Source organism: Mytilus edulis, chromosome 7 (genome assembly GCF_963676685.1).
Source record: "Mytilus edulis chromosome 7, xbMytEdul2.2, whole genome shotgun sequence".
NCBI lineage: Eukaryota > Metazoa > Mollusca > Bivalvia > Mytilida > Mytilidae > Mytilus > Mytilus edulis.
Genome location: NC_092350.1, coordinates 35,157,370 through 35,178,236, shown reverse-complemented (window position 1 = coordinate 35,178,236; position 20,867 = coordinate 35,157,370). Strand labels below are relative to the sequence as shown.

At 34.1% G+C, this 20,867-nt stretch overlaps 1 long non-coding RNA gene across 1 annotated transcript; it reads left to right on the top strand.

Moving 5' to 3' along the window:
- Nucleotides 1–759: 759 nt before the first annotated feature.
- On the top strand, nt 760–9,887 carry LOC139481336 (uncharacterized). Its single transcript, XR_011654596.1, has 2 exons — nt 760–1,024; nt 6,383–9,887. It is a non-coding gene; the product is annotated as an uncharacterized lncRNA (long non-coding RNA).
- Nucleotides 9,888–20,867: the final 10,980 nt, after the last annotated feature.

The window sequence follows — 20,867 nt, the reverse complement described above, 5'->3', positions numbered from 1 at the left end:
TTCCGGGTCCTAAATGTGGTTGAAATCCTGCCGATTTTGTCAATTTTCACAAAACACTCTTATCTTGACCTATTTGGGATGTAAAAATCAACGTGTCAGAATTAAACTTTGACAAAAATAGCTCTACTTAATTTTCTCACATGTCTTTAAGTCAACTTAAAACAATTTTTGTCTTGAAACAATGAACTTTATAATCGGGGGCAAATTAGGCCCTTACCGAACATACTCCTTTGGTGACTATGTTCAACGCATCTATCACATCAAACTAAAGATAAAGGATACAACAGATACAGTTAAGTCTGCTTCATATCTTGACTTACACATATAAATTGACTATGAGGGTCGGTTAAAAAACAAAACTTTACGACAAACAAGATGATTTCAGTTTCCCAATTGTGAACTTTCCGTTTCTATGTAGCAACTTTCCAGCAGCACCTGCATACGGAGTATATATTCCCAGTTGATACAATATTCCCTTCGGCTGTTGTCTGCTCTATGGTCGGGATATTGTCGCTTTGACACATTCCCCATTTCCATTCTCAATTTTGTTATTATTTTAATGAGTCTATCACATAACATTTTGTTCCTACGAATTTAGATTTATGAGGTTTCGCTTTTATGTATGAATAAATGGTTATTCGCAATATTTCGCTGTTCCAATATTTTTTATGCATTGCAACTGTAAAAATATCCTTGTTAGCCGAATTATATGTGTATATAATAGATCCTCGTCAAAACGTCTCTTCCGGTAGAGAATTTTTCAACACATATCATATTGCTAATCGACCTGATTTTGATGTTGACATTACTTATAGGATGAACATGTGTGACATACAGTTACCTAATCGCGTCGAAATAACCGACAGACATTGATTTAGCAGGAGTGTTTTTGTGGTTATTGTTGAAACAAAATAATCAAATGCTAAAAATGCTAAAAATGTAAAAGTTCGGTTTATGGTTACTTTTTGAATATCAAGCAGGAAATAGTTTTTTTGCGAGAAAACATGAACACTCAATATAACAGGTAAGGTTCTGTAAAATGTGTTTACCAGATGAATGGTTGAACCGTTTGACCAGGGTATGTTATTCTGTAATCGCTCACTACACAAATAAAACAAAATTTGATATCAAGTATACGTACGGGAAAATGCGTATGTTCACATTCCAGATGAATGTACACCTTTGACATTTGAGGGTTTTTACAGTGTGATTCATCTCAACCCTTCCATTACGGTTGCTGCTTTGAAAATGGAGACCAGGAAAGTTAATAACCCCTTAAGTGTCTATATTCGTAGAGTACAATAACAATAGATTACGTGTCTGTTTTGAGATATCAAAGGTACACAGATTTAAATTCGTTGCGGAAGTAATCGTTGATATTCTTTAAATATTGATGACATCATTCAATTATACACATAAGTCTATAAAAAATTAAAAATACACGATTATGTTATTAAAACTTTATTTAAATACATTTTATACTATTGAAAAAATGTTTAAACGGTAATAATGTGTTTGATGTACCTGGTGGTTTGGTCGCAGTGAGAACGTGAAGGTCGTAGGGTGTAGCATCTCCGCTAGCCAAGGGTTACAATCCACTTCCCTCCTCTCCACCCTTTGCAAATGAAGCCAACATTTGTTATAACAATGATGTGCCATCTATCGGTAGATTATAGTCACGCTAATTCCGAATATATTATTCTGGACCAATGGTAGCATTTGAACTCTTCAATTTGGAGGTTATAACACGGCAGTGTCTAGATTCTACACACTTGGTAAAGCAGGAAACGAAAATATACGTTGACATTCATGCATTTGTGCAAGAAACATACACACTTGTTGCACAATAAGCACGTGGCAATTGTTTACATACACTTTCTACATTTACAGGTGGTAATGTTATAGGCGCTTTTTGATTGGATGCAGCGAGTTTCCACTGCAACCAATGGAAATCATCACATTGCGTCTCCGAAATTCTATCTCGATCCGCCAAGGTTGCAGAGGAGGGAAGTGGATCGTAACCCTTGGCTAGCGAAGATGAGCGAGTAGCAGTAGCGTCGCTGGCTGTGAGATCGAACTACAGTATCTCTGATTAAAATCGCGTTTTCGCTATGCTTGCGCACGCTACGAAGATACAGCTACCTTTGCGATCTTACCACGACTTTACTGAGCTCTTACTCTGCTTTTACCACGACCTTATTTTGCCACGCCACACCCAATTGTTTTGAACATGTTCAAACTTGGTTTCATCACGACTATGAAGATGACTTTATATTTGAAAGCTGGTATTTTTCTTTAATATTAAATGCGTACGAATCTGGAAATATCCAGCACGTCAAGAAATGATTGTAAACCAAGTCAATCAAATCAAAAGAAACATTTTGAAAGAAGTGATGTACCAAGCATACAAAATGACACATTGTTAATATTGCGTCAGTAAATATTCTTGGAAAATTATCACATTACAAAATTTAAATTGCAATTATAGATGGTGGTCGACTGCGATCATTTCACCGTTTATTTCAAAAACGCGAAATTGAGAAATAGAGAAATCGGGAAACCGAAAAGGCGAGAAATTGAGAAATCAGGAAATCGAGAAAGCGAAAACGCGAATACTTATGCCTTGTTTTTAGAAATTCTACAACTTCTAAGTCAATACCAATGCATATTAATGTTTCGTTCCCTATGGTGACACCAGCCCAGTAGTCAGCACTTTTGTGCTGACATGAAAAACCATTGAAATGTTCGAGTTCTATAAAATAATCATTTATTATATGTTCAAATATGGTATTTTTAGCCCCAAGGTATATAATTCTTTCCATTAGCCATAATTGGCACAATTTTTTTCTGCATTTTCAGGTATTAATGATCTCCAACCTCGAAATACTTTATTCGAATCACGCATATGGACGTCAAGTTGGTTACCTATTCCCTATTCGTTACCTATTCCCTATTCGTTACCTATTCCTTATTCCCTATTCGTTACCTATTTCCTATTCCCTATTCCCTATTCCCTATTCGTTACTTATTCTATTTTTAATATCCTTCCCCCTTTTTAATTAAGTCTCCCAAACAAAGTTTGGAGACATATTGTTTTTGCTCAGTTCTTATTATTTTATTATTATGGCACCCTCAACGCAGTTGGGGTGACATATTGTTATTGTTCGTTTTTATTATGGCACCCTCAACGGAGTTGGGGTGACGTATTGTTATTCTACGTTTCTTTTTTTTCTTATTTTTCTTATTCTTCTTCCACACATTTTGTCCGTCGTGTTTCTCGGAATCCTATGGACCAATGTTGATGGAACTTTACTATAATGAGGACCCCCATGTAAAGTTGTGCACCTTGGTATGGAATGGTAAAAGATGGCCGCCGTTTCCATGGAAACAGCACAAATGCGAAAAAAATCAAAGTGTTCCAAACTGGAAGAAACTCCACAGGAATGTTAACTGGCATGTGCTGATTTCCAGTTTGACTTTGGAATTTTCAAAATGGCTGCCGTTACCATGGAAACAGCTAAAATATCAAAAATTCGAACTCTTTCGTTATAAGATCCAACTGGATGAAACTTTATGAAAATGTTCTCCAGTATGCCAAGGTGTCAAGACAATATTTGGATAGTTCAAAATGGCCGCCGTTGTCCTGGAAACAGGGGCGAAGTTTTGCATTGACCCTATGGAAAAAGGCATAAAATCACCATTTTCTCAGAGAGTAGTGCACCAAAGTAAATGAAACTGTATTGATATATAACATGACATGTGGCAATGAGATGTACGCTTTTAGAATTTTGGAATTATCTACTGTAACCATGGTTGCAGCACAAATGTTCAAAATTTCCAAAAAAACTTAAGTACTGCAAACTGGATGAAACTTTACAAGAATAGTGACTGGCAGGTGAGGAGTTTCATTTTGAAGTTGGAATTTCCAAAATGGCCGCCGTAACCATGGAAACAGCAAAATTGTCCAAAATTTCGAAATGCTCCAAACTCAATGAAATTTTGCAAAAATGATAATTTGCAAGTGTAGATGCACTCTTTGACTTTGGAATTTCCAAAATGGCTGCCGCTCGCCTGGCAATGGGGGGGGGGGGGGGGGGGGGTGGACGAGGGTGCCATCCGTTATTGCTAGCAATTACAAATCTAGTTTTGTCTTATTATTATATTTATTCTTCCACACTTTTTTGTCCATACTATTTCTCAGAATTGGCTTGAACAATAGTGATGGAACTATACCATAATGTAGACCACCACATTAAATCGTGCAGTGGGGTATGGCACCATCAAGATGGCTGCCGTTGCCATAGAAACGAAACAAATGTGAAAAAATCCAGTTTTTTGTTTTTTCGAACTGTTTGGATAGACTTGAACTAAGAAACATTATATTTTAATACAATGAAGGTGCCCACTATATACAGGTATTGGATGATTTTGGTACTCATTGGAACTACTATGTTGCCATGGAAACTACACCAAAAATTTCAAAAATATCAAAATGCTCAAAACTTTATGAAACTTCACAGTAACGATGAGCAACATTGAAAGATGTAGAATTCGGCGTTGGAATTTCCAAAATAGCTGTTGTTACCATGGAAACAATGCAAAAAGGTAAAAACTTTGAATTTTCACAGAACATTCCAGAACATCAATGTTAAATTTATTCTAGAGACATTAAATGGTATATATGATTATGGAGGGAAAAAATTGCAGCGGGGGTTTGACTTTGGAATATTCAAAATGGCCGCCGTTACCATGGGAACAGCAAACTTATGAAAAACTTCAAAATGCTTTAAATTTTATGAAACTTATAACAAATTTTGCCTAGCTTATGTAGACTAAACTTTTGAGTTTCAAATTTTCAAAATGGCCGCCGTTGCCATGGAAACAGCAAAATTTTTCTAAATGTCTGCCGCTGGCCTGGCAATAGGGAAAGGGTGCCATCCGCTATTGCTTGCAATGGCAAATCTAGTTCTTCTTCCTCTTCTTCTTCCGCCACTTTAAAAATGAACTTGTCCGCAGCATTTCTCCAAAACTACTTGTCAGATTTACTTAGGGTTTCATAAAATGTTAGACTAATATGTCTATATGAGCCATCAATCGTTCATTTGTGCATTGGGGTCTATTTAGGGGTATTTTGGGGGCAGAAAGAAGGGAGGGTTTTACTGTAGAACCCTAAGGGATTTTATTTTCTAAAATTTTCAAATGAATATAACTTGAAAACTGTAAGTGATAGGTACATGCAGTCTTCAGAAATGATTAAAGGACAATAAAAACAAATCACATGAAATATAGGGGAGTCCCGGGGGGGGGGGGTCATCCCTACCCCCTTCAATTCGAGAATATGCTTTTAACTTGTAAACGGTTCAGATCCCCACCCCTAAACCATATATATTCCTGTATGGGACAATAAAACTGATCAAATGAAATTAAATAAAAGTTCCTGGGGGTCACCCCACCCCGTTCAATTTGAGAATGTACTATTATCTTGTAAACCGTCTAGATCCCCACCCCTAAACCATATATATTCTTGAATAGGACGATAAAACAAATCAAATGAAATTAAATGGAAGTCCCCGGGGGTCATCCCCACCCCGTTCAATTTTAGAATGTGCTATTATCTTGTAAACGGTCCAGATCCCCACCCCTAAACCATATATATTCTTGTAGGGGACACTTAAACTAATCAAATGAAATTAAATGGAAGTTACTGGGGGTCACCCCCACCCCGTTCAATTTGAGAATGTACTATTATCTTGTAAATGGTCCAGATCCCCACCCCTAAACCATATATTTTCTTGTAGGGGACAATAAAACAAATGAAATGAAATAAAAGGAAAGTATCTAGGGGTCACCCCTCCCCCTCTTGTTAGAAAACTTATAAACGGTCAACATCCCCACCCCTAAACTATATATATTCTTGTAAGGGACAATAAAACTAATCAAATGAAATTAAATGGAAGTTCCGGGGAGTGCTTCTCTTAACTTAAATATAACTCTGATGGAGAACGAAAATTGCAACCAATAGCAATGTTCTATTCAAATGCATACAATATATTTTGAAATATATTGTTAAGCGACTATTTTGATTATGATGACAATTTTTTTTCTAAGAAAGCCAAAGAGAGCTTATTTTGGCAAATATCGACATCCCGTACCTTTATGTTATTTTTGTACGATGGAAAGTTATCAACAATAGGAGACTTTGAATGAATCATGTAAAAAACAAAACAATTGGTAAAAAAATTACATTTCAAAAACAGAATGAACTTTTTTCTATAATGCATGGTTAATGGTAACTATATAATTTGTCTTTATTTTCGCATACGTTTATATAAATCTGATGATTTATCATAAACAGTCATGCGAAAACAATATTCCTTTGCAGGTGTATGGAGTTTACATGTATAGATGAAATTCACGTTGTTGTTACAGATAGCGACGATTTCAAGAAATTACTCAATCAGAAAGACGAATATGTTGCTCATCGCGCAGGAGGAGAGTTTTCCGATGTTCATCCCAAAATACTCGGGATGGTGTCTACATTCTTCAACTCTTATTTTAAATGGCATCCATATGTCACAGATGTTAATTGGGAGGAAAATGAGGATCAAGTTAAGGATAACGAAAGTATTTCCTGTGTCGTGCATTTTGCAAAATACCGGTATACTTACAGGACTTGCAACCTTAGGCGTTACTATTTCAGCGATCAATCAGCGGTCATCGATCAGTCAGCGATCAGTCAAGTTCGCGTCAAACTCACGTCAGCAATCCGTCAGACTTATAGTAAAAGTAATTGACTGATCGGACTGATCGGACGGATAGTATCGATCGACCTTGATGACGGATTGAACAATAATACGTCACATGATAAACTAATACAAATTACGGAATCTTAGTTTCGTTTAATTTAATTAAAATGGCGACTCGTGAAAATCGAATGTTCAATGATACATTTTGTTTATTAATTATTTAGCAAAGTTTTATGAATTGAAATGAAAAGAAATGTACAGATAAAATCTAAATTAAAATATCATCATTTAAGAATGGTCTTTTTTGTTTTATTTAGGATATATATTTCAAAGCCGACGAGTTCTAAAACGGTGTCTACATCGCGATTTTGATTTTATTATTTTCCCAACATACTCGGGGGAAAACAAAATGAAAGGATCAGTTATTGAAAGATGTAGTCTATTTTTTGTATCCTTATCATCATAAAATTCTTTAAAAAAAAACTTATCATAATCACGGACTTTCTATATTCCTGTCACAATCGAAGCCTTTAAAATAACAAATTACAAAAATAAATCGGTGACAGTTGTCAGGGTAACTCTCACATAGGTTATTTGACTTATCTGACGGATCCTATGGGTCACCGATCAGTCAAGTTCACGTCAAACAGTAACGCCTAAGGTTGCAAGTACTGTAGCTTTTCTTCTCTCAATGTCGAAAAACTTCACCAGGTTGCACATTATATATTATGCCCCTTTGTTATAGAGGAATGTGAAAATGTTATAATAAAAATAATGCAGAGAAATCTGATGTTTAACGAAATTAATGTCTTTAATGTAAATATTACTATCGATTTATTATTATTTGGTGATCATGCTTTAAGTACTGAAGAAAATGATAATATTTGTTTATCTGTTCAAAGGTATATAAAAAATACCAAACGTTTTTCTCTGCATGGACAACCTTAATTCTGTTTACAACACATGTGATTAAAGATATTTCTATATACATGTAATGACAATAATCGAATGATCTTGATGAATATTTACTGTTATGTTATCAATAACGATTCAATGGATTTTAACGAAAGAATATAAGAATAAGTTTCAAATCTATACTTACCATTGTACAGCTGACATCCATTTCGTAAACTTGGATAATATATTAAGATCCCACGCTTTATTATGAGATAAACACACATACTTATTTAAGTTATGTCCACAAGAACAACATTTGCGCATATATATAGGTAATTCCACTAACTATTCGGTGTGTTTGTGTCGTATTTATACTGTTAAAAGATGCACTCGATTAAAATCCATTGATTCGCTTTAAAAAGTTTCCTTTTGTTTTCATGTCTTTATTCTTAAATTAGTTAGTATTTAGTTAGTATGAAATATTTGATGTGTTTCATTAATTAATGTGTATTATTTTGTTTTTGTTTTGGAGAAGACGTTGCTAAGTTGTAATACTTGTGTCTGATCCTTTTGTCATTTCGAACAATAAAATATGTTTATCCTAATGCAAAACAAAGATGCATCAGAGATATTATCCATGATCAACCTTTACGACAAATTCCAGTCGACAACCATATTGAAAGCTATCTGTGAATATGTTTCGGAGAACTTGTACAACTTTCTACCGAATTACTACAACTATGCGAGCATGATTTCGATCTGCTGTTTTCAAATGAAAATTTATCAGTTTTTCGACAAGGAATTCCAGTTGATAATCCGGATTTTCTTCTATCTGTTGAAATTGTAAATGCATATTACAAGAGTAAAGAAAATTGTATACTCCATCGAAAGTTGCTTCAATGAGTAGATCAAAAGTACTTTTCAAACCGTAAACGGAAGATAGAACTTGGAAATGAATATTATGGCCTATCAGCAAAAGAACTTTTAAGATATTCTAATTTTCAGGGAGGCATACGTTCTGATGTTGTTTGTCGTGAAATATGTAGGAATACAAATGACAGGCCTACGAAAATTTCTCTTTGGTTTGTAGACTGGGATGGCGTAGCTGTACTCGGCGGGATGATAATACTATATAAAGGTGGGAAAACAATTGAATACAATAAAAAACCGACGAAATTTATTTCTGCAGACCAGTTTTGTCTAGACGAAGACGAGGTTGTAATTGCAGTGGACTTGTATTTGGGATGCTTTGTAAAAGACTTGTCGTATAAAACAAATTTTGGAAGAGAAATTGGACCATTCTGTAAAAGAAGTATTGGACTTTTAGGGTTCCAAAGAAAAGAAATGTCTCGTGGTGATCACAGTTATCTCCATTCTTTACGGTGTACAATTGTTCAATTGCGATACAATTCAGTAATCTCATTTTTGAACTTTGCCTGGATAACGTATCCTTACGATGAATAAAAAAAAAAGAACATTCGGGAAGACTGTATTGGCGACGACTACATAGCTAGAGACAAGGGGAACACCGCATGGATGGAAGACTACAACCTGACATTGCAAAACAGGGCATGTATGGCAGTTGACAGCGACGTAACGATCATATATGATAAAAACGAAAAGTTGAACTGGCCGTTTCACAGAACTTGATATACAAAATTGTATCTTTTTCAAGTTGAAAAGATATTGGCCCATTTAGAAAGCAAAAATATTAACATTACCTTGAAATGTGTACCAACGACAACATTAACCTAAAACAGGTCGGGAACACTATCTTATAAGGAAATGCATGAATTAGCATACTTATTACCTCGCACATGTAATTATTTATTTACGTGTGACGAAATTTATTTTTACCAGGGCTGCGTTCAATATCGTAGCAGCTACGTAGATTTTGACTATTGAACGTGTAGCTATAGACTAGTTGTTACATAGATATTGATAGCTGCTACGATATTGAACTCAACCCTGGGTTTTTGACCAATCCACTAAATGAGTAACAATGCATGATGGACTACTACGTGTTTACAATCAACCAAAAACCAGTGGCGTAGCTAGGTCATTTTCAAGTGTACGCCCGAACCTCGGCGAGGGCCTAAAGGCGCTATTGGATTCAGGCCAATGAACCAGCTGGTAGTAGATGAGCGGGTGCTAAGCCTCCGGAAGTTTTAAAGTTATCGAGAATGACATACCGTTCCTGTCATTAAAAACTCATATCAATAACAACATTCTTTAGATTCAAAATGCTTATTTTTTATGTTTAATCTATTCATTAGATAAAGGCAGATGTGGTGTGAGTGCCAATGAGACAACTCTCCATCCAAATAACAATTTAAAAAAGTAAACCATTATAGGTTAAAGTACGGCCTTCAACACGGAGCCTTGGCTCACAACCGAACAACAAGCTATAAAGGGCCCCAAAATTACTAGTATAAAACCATTCAAACGGGAAAACCAACGGTCTAATCTATATAAACAAAACGAGAAACGAGAAACACGTATATATTACATAAACAAACGACAACTACTGTACATCAGATTCCTGACTTAGGACAAGTGCAAACATTTGCAGCGGAATTAAACGTTTTAATGGATCCAAACCTTCTCCCTTTTCCCGAAACAATAGCATAACATCACAACATAGAAAAACATACGATAAAATATCAATTGGCAGACTTAACTCAATCAAAAAACGTATGATTACACAATGAACGAATAAATTTGATCTGCGATATCTGAATACAAATGCACAGTTAAATAAATATTAGAGACAAACATTCATGACCAAAAAGCTGACAAACAAATTCAAACACACTGAGAAATATTTAACCAATCAATGTTCACTATAGAAAAAAACCGGTTTTTTATAATCTTGAAGTTTATAAAAATGTTGTAAGAATAAGTGAAAAATTGAGGATATTACAAATAATCAAAGCTGGTGTACAGACAAGATCCATATAAATAAAAAATAACAAAAAAAGCATTATAAACAGTATCAACAGGTCGAATTAACAAGAAAATACGATTTGAGAGTACTCGCAGTTACTGACAGCTAGTTAAAAGCCAAAACCAATTAATAGTAAAAAATCATGCATCAGATACTAAAATCGACTAAAACACATCACAGGGATTTAGTATTTTAACGTCATTAATAGTCAAAGAAGACATGACTTGTGCAATGCCAAAAATAAATGTATCGACAGGTAGTAGTATAGTGAAGAGCGACTTCTATAGAAACAAAAGTTAACGTGTCTGTGTCTCTATACATCTCGCCTCAAAAGATAATGAAATTTAGTTATGTTTTAATTTGCTAATGACAAAATCAATATTAGTGCCAATGTGAACTATATTCAGAGATCTAATTACAATATTGGTACGATAACCCTTACTTATAAGTTTGTTTAAAGGTTCGATGAGTTTACAAGGATCACATAGTGATTTCCTCGCTTTAAGTACAATATTACCATAAAATTTAGGATGTGAAATACCATTTTTAATAAGCTTTCTACAGGTATAGCCAAATTTACTTATCAAATCTTTGTATCTATGAAAGAATTTAGTAAAAGTTTTAAGTAATTTATGGTATCGAAATCCCTGACACAACAATTTACCAGTGATGCATTGATTACGTTCGTTAAAATCTATGACATCAGAACACACACGGGCAAACCGAACGAGTTGCGATATATAAACACCGTATGATGGAGCCAAAGGCACATCGCCGTCTAAAAAAGGAAAATTAACAATAGGAAATGAAAAATCGTCTCTTTTGTCGTAAATTTTAGTGTGAAGTTTCCCGTTTGAAATTGAAATGTCTAAATCTAGAAAAGGACAACTGCTGCTGTTTTTGTTAGATTTAGTTAAAGTAAGTTCGTTTGGGTAAATTTCTGAAGTATATTTAGAGAACTCAGGATTATTCAACGAAAAAATATCATCCAGATAACGGTAGGTATTTTTGAATGTATCAACCAAATGTAACAATGATGGGTCTTTACTGAGTTTGGTCATAAACTGAGACTCATAGCAATATAGAAATAAATCTGCTATTAAAGGGGCACAGTTGGTGCCCATATGAATACCTACTACCTGACGATACACTTTATCGCCGAAACGTACATAAATGTTATCAAGCAGAAAGTTTAAAGCTTCAATCATATCCTCACATTTCCAGTAAGTGTATCTAGCATACTTTCCTTTTTCGTTACAGAAAAAGGCCTTAAACGAGTTACAACAAATAAAATTACAATGAGATTTTTCGAAAGACCATTTTATCAAATTCAAAAACTTTTTCTTTATAAGATTGTGTGGAAGTGTAGTGTACAGAGTAGAAAAATCATAACTGTCAACAGAATTGTAAGGACCATTGAAAGCATGTATTTTATCTAAAACCTCTAAAGAATTTTTAACACTCCAAAAATAATTAATACCATTATTTTCATAAGCTTTATTACAAAAATAACCAGTTCTTTGATAGTAGTAAGGGAGGTGGTTAGAAGCACTGATAGATTAGTAGTAGAACACTTACTCGAAGCGGAGATGAAACGGAATTTAAATGTTTTTTTGTGTAATTTCGGTAACCAGTACATGGTAGGGACTTTCAAATGTTCGGAAGATGCTTTAAGCTGGGCAGTGGCAGTGGTATGCTTGTTAACGATTTGACTCTCTGTGGTGCGCACTGACCTGAATGTAGAGGAATTGATAATTTCGTTTTGAAGAACTTTCGTGTAGTATATGCGTCACACCACCACTACATTATTTGCTGCCTTGTCTGCCGGTACGAACACAAACCGCTCTGCGAGTACCTCGAGTTTGTTTTTTATTCTAGAAATGGGTATATCATGGTTCCTATTATTAATTTCAGAATTGTTTTCTAAATGAGATATTCGAATATCAACAGTATTCATAATTTTATTCAAATAACTGTCTAAAGATTTTTTATCGGATTTTTCACGTTTGCACCAATTTTTACAATAGGCAGACAGAGCGTCTTTAATGACCTGGCGACACTGTTTCCAATCTATTTTAGATGGAGGACGGTATTTCGGTCCTTTCTTTAGAAAAGTTATGACTTCACGGTCATCGACTATGTTGAGGTCTCCTGTGATAACATGACCATAGGGAACATATTTAAAACTAGATGTTTCGCAATCTCAAGTGGAAGGAACATTATTTTCTATATTGACGTCTGTTGTAATTGACGTATAATTGAAAATCAAATTTGTTTATTTAGAATCGTAATTGAACATGAAATGATTAATTTTCTGAGTTGTTCAGGTGCAATATTAAAATGTGTAAATATAACCCTGGTTTTCGCTCGAAGTTTCTCCCCGTAAAAGTTTATTCATTTATCAGTCCATTACAGGATTTAAACAAATCAAATATTTTCATTTAATTTCTGCACAAGTTTAATAACAAAATATGGAGGTTTATAAATTTATCTTGTAAATTAACTCGACATCATAGATACCAGGATGGAAATTTATTCTTGCGCTATACGCGTTTTCTTCCAAGAAAGTTTCATTAACTTTGACCACGGTTTTACAAATAATTTAGATGTACCAAATTTTAACCTCAGAATGTAACTTCTTCAAGAAATTCCTTTTAAAATCCATAAATTACGGGAAAATTCATCATATATAATTTCGTCATGATGCGCTGGATACTCTTTTGACTATAAACAGTTTTTGTCCAGCTATCGTAAAATCATACGACGCTTAAAAAAACTTTAACCACATACTGAACCTAAATCTACACAGTTATAATTAAAAAAAATGCAAACCACATTTCGAGTCTAAGTACATAAGGAATTGCTTTAAAAAAGGAAAGCGAGTATAGAAATCAAGGTAGATTTAGACTTTGACAGAAAATGAACAAATATATATTAAATATGACACCAATTTTATCATTTTTATTCGAAATTACAAGCAATTGAAGAAAGACTTAGAAGGTTGGTGTACTGTTAACCCATTCTTTTAATAATAATCTAGATGAAAATATTTTGTTTTACCAAATTCAAGTGTACGCCCGGGCGTTTTGACGTAAACGTAGCTAAGCGCATGAAAACACGTGTTATTTACTGAAATGCAACACATTTTTTCGTGCAATGCGGGATTAACAATTTTGCTTAGTTTTTCATTTTTCGTATCCACATTTTTTAATTCGTGATATAAAGTATCAGGCCCGTAGCCAGGATTTTCCAAAGGGGGGTTCGTTTGACTCACAAACTCGACTTTAACAGTCACAATTCGAACAGAACATCGACTTTAACAGTGCTTATTAGTTTTCAAGGGGGGGTTCGTCCGAACCCCTCGAACCCCCCCTGGCTACGGGTATGAGTATTCGTTCCATGCTCAGATTACCGACGGGATGTTTCTATGCGGAGAAACAAGTGTTTGAATTCCCTGTTATATAGCCATTAATATGTTTGATGATGACACGGATATCAGGTATTCGTCCACCAGACAGCAACGAAACAACACTGAATGAAAAACACAATTTCCCATTAGACAAACTAACTAGAGTAAAGTTAGCCGTGGATAACAGCCGGCGCTTATATTCATGAGGGCAGCAACTTTCGTATAGATAGTTAAAGAAAAGTGTGTGATCCTTGAATTTTGTGTTCGTCAAAAAGGCGGTGTTTGTCAAATATCTGATTGGGTCACTAAATTTTCTGAGTTTTCACCTTTTTGTTTATGATTTACCTTCTTTTATGATTAAAATGTAATTTTAATTGAGGAAAAAAAGTGTTCATTCGTTTGTCTTTAAGAAACAACAACGTATAATTATCATTCGGGGCCATTTATAGCCGATTATACGGTATGGTTTTTTTTCTCATTGTTGAAGGCATTATGATTGCCTATCATTATTTACATCCACTTCATTTGAGCATAGGTTGATATTTGTTCCATTGGCAATCATACCCCATCTACTTATTTTTGTATACAAACATCTTTCAGAAAGTTTTGTTTTCCATTTTGATATATTTGAAAATTTACCGACGTCTGTGGAATACTATAAGTAATATTTTCTTATTGAGAATTAGACAGGTACAGAACATGCACAAAGCCTATATCATCCATCATATTTCATCAGAACTGCACAAGACCTTTCTAAATTATTGTCTGACAGTGTTGACAAAATCTATAGGTATTGATTTTTGACCTCAGAGTTTTTGACACATTTCAGTATTTGGAACTTTCAAACTGTTCCTTTTGTTCTGAAGGTAGTGAGCCGCAACTGTAGTTTCATTTTGTTTTCGTCTTTTTTTTCTAATGTGGATATTGTATTTTTGTTTAAAGGACTTGGACATTCGCCAACCCTTATCAAATTATTAATGATGTTATCCATGTTTATTTACGAAAAGGTAGGAACTTTGATATGTTTTGTGAAAATTGCAGCGTTCGATATAAACCTATTTTATTTCTTCTATTTATTGGATACATTTCTTCTCCTTTTGTGTTTAAAATAAGGCCGTTTTGATGTTTTGTTTGGTTGTTGATTGTTTTACACAAGTAATTTTTGGTCCATTTATAGCTTACTTTTCAGCATTGAACCTATTGTTGATATAATAGATTGTGTCTTGGATGGAAAGATATCTGATTTGGCACTCATACCTCATCGTCTTATTTCTATATTCAATGTACGTTTGGGAAAAAACTTACTAGGTAATATGGCACCCACTATGATCATGATTTGAGATATTGCAGATATGTCAATAGGACAACAGCCGAACGATAAAAACATCCATGATATAGATTTTTGGATAAAATTAGCAACAAACGGACTTTATCGATGGGTAAAACTATACAAAATATTTTAAACTATTTCACGTCCCTGCTTTTTTTTTTTTTAGCATACTGAATATTATGATGCTCTTACTTTTAGTTAAGGCTCTTATAAAAAGTTTACACATCTAGTACGGATAGAAGTATTTCAGCGCCAGTTTTCGTGTTTTTCGAGGCAGAAATGTTTTTGGAATGACATTATACAGGTTTAAAAGAGCTCAAAAATTTTTCATACAGGACAGTGGTCAATTCATCTGCAATTTCACTGTTTCCCGCCTTGAAATTATTGCACAGGTACAATGCATATAACAATGGAAAAAACCTGTTCAACTACTTTTACAAGGCGAAAAAGAAAGTCGAATCGTAAAGCCCATAAACAATACTTTTTTAATCAATATCACCTCGGTTCCAATTATGCTTGATCACCTACAGTGGCCTACATTACAATTGAGACGAATACAAACAAGACTAGTGTTTTTTTTTATATAAAATTATACATCAACAATCTACTCTATAAAGATCTTCTCGTTAATTCAACCCCAAGGGTGACTGGGGTATAGAAATATGGTCACTTGGTCTTCTCCCGACCGGCAGTAAAACGCTTGCCGAAGTGGGGCGTCCGTTTGGCTGTGCGGGATGTATCAAGTTCGCAGTCACGTCCGGTCAGAAGGGGGACGTTAAATCCTATGCCTCGTGTAAAGAGAGTGCCACACTCTTTGCACGTTAAGAACCCTTGCAACAACTCTTTAAGGGGTCCGTAGGTGGCCTGTTGCACGGCAAAATTTCTGTCCCTATCCAACATACCCTCATTTTCCAGCGGCAGTCCAAATTTCCCCGACCATCATCCCAGTTGGCCTCTATTGTATCAACCTACCTATTGTGTTTATTGTGAACTTGTTCTCGTCCTGATAATGCATGAAACATTTGCCACTGGACGTTAAGCAACCAACAATTAATCAATCTCATTAAATCAGACAGTAGAACAAGACATAAGCATACCAGCCACTTTAATCAAATTCAAACAAATAAAGCATTGGTTACCTGTAGTCACCATACATATATATTGGATCGGGTTTTCTCTAGTCTTCTTTCAGAGATATTGGATTTGATTGCCTCTAGTCACCTTGCATTGCTATTTATTCTGGTTAACTCTTGGAATATTATATAAATATTAACTATGGTTACCTTTGATCACCCACCAGCGATGTTTCTGTGTGTACCTCCGTTCATTTTGCATAAATATTCAAAAATAAGAATGAAATGCTGAACTCGAATGAAAATAAAAAAAAAAAACTCCATAAAAATCGACGCATCTAAACACTATCAATGAGCGAAACAAATGGAAAACAAATGAAATATCCCTGACTTGATACAGAACTTTTCCGAAAAAACCTTACTTATTGCATGTATACGGTCCCCAGATGTTTAATTTTGGTTACTTATGGTCACCTTAAACAAAATTGACTTTGACTACCTCAATTTACCTTACAGAGATGTTGATTTTAGTTAAATCTGGTCACCTCAAAGACGGAGATTATACCTCTGATTATTCTTACATAGATATGACTTCAAATGATTTCTTCCTTCATCATAAAATAATCACATTACATAACAGTACTATTGTCTTTCTTTTCTCTGACCACCAAACACATGCAGATATTGACTTTTGTTTCCTCTTGTCACCTAACATAGATATTGACTTTGGTTACCGCTGATCACTTATACAGATATTGACTTTTGTTACTTCTTGACACCTTACACATATATAGTATGAAATTCAAAACAGTGTGGCTGTGGCCATTGATTACACATTAAATTCATCCATTGACTGGGACAATTTACGTGAACGTTTGTCTGTAACGACCACTGTTCACGACGTACCTACGATAGACATTTTAACTGTGGGGTCACCAAAGGTTTCTTAACGCCTTTAATTATAAAGTAATTCGAAAAAAATAATCAGGAATAACCTTTATGTTTTGATTTATATAATTGGTATAAATCAAAACATCGTGTTGTTTCTGATTAATTTTTTGAATTACTTTATTGAGGTGTTGAGAACCTTTGGTGACCCCATAGTTTAAGTGTCTTTAAAAAGTACATAGTGATCAGTGGTCGTTACATACAAACGTTCACCTAAATTTTCCCAGTCAATAGATGAATTTAATGTGTCAATCAATGGCCACAGCCACACTGTTTTGAATTTCATTCTATATAGTTTTGGTAATCACTGACCATTTTACAAATGCAAATATTACATGTATACATACACTTTAACCAATATTATATATGTACTATTATTCATCTGTCGATCTTATTTAAAATGAATACTCATTAAAACGAAGCTGTAGCTTTTAAGAAAAGAAAGCATGCATATATAGAAATGTTGCCAAACGTCGTCAGTTTTTCTTAAATCTTTTAAGAATACATACTTGAATACAAAATTCAGCTCTTTCAATAGAATAAAAGAAAAGTTGCTCAGTGTAAAATCTTTTTAAACCCAGTTCTGTGTAGTCGTATTTTCTTGTAAATTCGACCTGTTGATACTGTTTATAATGCCTTTTTGTTATTTTATATTAATATGGAACTTGTCTATATACCAGCTTTGATTATTTGGAATATCTTCTAATTTTCACTTACTACATTTGTATAAACTTCAAGACTTACCTGTATTATTAAAACCGTTTTTTTTTCAGATGTGATAATTTTCGTAGGGTTAAATATTTCGCAGTGGTGTCTTGCCATGGCTTTGTTTGGACTTATTTGTTTGCTTTTTGGCCTTGAATGTTTATCCCTAATATTTTATTAACTGTGCATTCACATTCAGATATCGCAAATCAAAGTTATTTGTTCATAGTGTATTAATTTACGTTTTTTGATTGAGTTAAGCCTGCCAATTGATATTTTATCGTATGTTTTTCTATGTTGTGATGTTATGCTATTGTTTCAGAAAAAGGGAGAAGGTTTGGTACCATTAAAACGTTTAACCTCTGCAAATGTTTCAACTTGTCCTAAGTCAGGAATCTGATGTACAGTAGTTGTCGTTTGTTTATGTAATTTATACGTGTTTCTCGTTTCTCGTTTTTTCATATAGATTAGACCGTTGGTTTTCCCGTTTGGATGGTTTTACACTAGTAATTTTGGGACCCTTTATAGCTTGTTGTTCGGTGTGAGCCAAGGCTCCGTGTTTAAGGCCGTACAATGACCTATGATGGTTTACTTTTTTAAATTGTTATTTGGATGGAGAGTTGTCTCATTGGCACTCACACCACATCTTCCTATATCTATGTACGATTTGGTCATTTAAAAATATGAAATTGACAAAAAAATGAAAGCACGTGTAATAATTGTAATCTTTCAAACCATTACTAAGTTATTGGGTATAGAAACAAATTTGACAGGCAAACAGTAAATAGTCAGTATGCAGGTGTTCTGCTTCACCAGGTTATCTTCTTTGTTTACATAATTATTATTTTGACGAATCACAGTGATTTTAGATGAGAAGACCGGTTAAATGAGAATAAATTTTGATTGATTTTGATTTACTAAATATAAAAACACCGGTATTCAGTTTAAAGGCGATTGCCGGTTTATAACGTTACTTTACTATTTAACTGAATACAAATAGGCTGGACCTCTTAATTTGTTCTGTATGAGGGGAACACCGGTATTCAGAGGAGTCTAGAGAGGTTTCACTGTAAAAGTCTCTAGTAAACACAGCATTTCCGTAAGGAGACAAATAGACAAATATTGATAAAACTCATTTGTTGAACACTATTGTAGAATAAGAGATTGTTCATGAGAACACCATCTAAAATTCAAAATCAAACCTTTCAGAAGCAAGTTTTTAACAATAATTATATGTGACATATAGCAGCATAAAAGTTAGATCTTAATAACTAAATAGATGTGGTATGAGGGCCAATTAGACAACTATCAATCCAAGGCACTATGTATAATGAAATAACAATTATAGGTCGAAGTTTAGCATTGAACACGGACCCTTCAGTCACATAAACCAGTAAGCTACAAAGGGCCCAACAATGACTAATGCTTTTCCGTTCCTTTTCTTAAATAACCTCACCCAAATGTTTTGAAACTAATACACAATGCTTACTATAAAAAAAACTCAGATCAAGTTCACATTTTGAAGATTGTTTTTATACATGACAAGTATAATAAACCAACATTTGGTGCTTTTAACACTTGCTTTTTTTTTTGTACGGAACAAAGTTCGGAGTATACAGCAAAAAAATCTGATTTCAAAGGATGACAAACATTTTTGTAGGAATTGTAGAATATATCCTTATATATATGAACTATGAAATCTTTTAAAATAAAACATCGCTTGTTTATAAGATGGAAGATCAGAATTCTATTGGCATTATATTTTCCTACAAAACAATTTTTGAATTACTTACCAACAAGAGAGTTTTTACTTAAAATATCCTGATTGATCATTTCGGTTTAAAAATATCATAAATTTTCATTAACACATGTACACGTTATTGACACTTATGTTTCTCGTTTTATTTATACATTTGTCATTTCAGGCCCTTTTAAAGCGGACTATGTAGACCCGTTTTTCTCATTATTGAAGGCCGTACGGTGACATGTAGTTGACAACTGTTATGTCTGTTGGTCTTTCGTGGAGAGTTGTGTCATTGGAAATTATACCACATTTTCTTATTTTTGTATTGCAAGACGTGGAACGGATCAACTTTACCCAATTTGCAGAGACTTGCTGTGCGCTCATTTTTCAATGAAGGCTTTATGATATTATGTTTGAATGCACCCTTTGGTATTATTTATGTATAAAGAAGTTTCTATAATTTGTACCAGCTCTTGATAAAGGTCCTCACTTAGAAAATGAATTATCACAAGCATGTGGATGCATTAAACCTAATTAGAAATGTAATATTCGCTATTTGGAAGTAGAAACAATCACATTTGTGTGAAAGTTTATGTCCTTCCATTCATTATTATCAATAAATAAAAGCAACAGTCGTATACCGCTGTTCGAAAGACATACATCGATTAAGAAAAAAACAAATCCGGGTTACAAATCAAAGCTGAAGGAAAAGAATAAATGTCAAGGAAAGGAACACATTTTTCATGTCTGTGTTATCGGTAATTTACATCACAGTTAGATTAAATGAGCAAAACCTTTACTAATTTCTGCTTCCTATGAATGCGAAGTATGGTTAGGACAGAGACTTCATTGTCAATTGCTCATTCTTTAGTTTCAAAATATCATCTTACCAATCAGTTGATACTATTGTGTTTCACATATTTTATTCTGAAACTTATAAAATTTGGGAAAGTAAACCAACTGATATGAGTTTTAATATGAAATTAAGTAACACAAATACAGAACGCCAAGGGAAATTCAAAACGAGAAGTCACTTGTTAAAAGGCAAAATCAAAAGCTCAAACATAC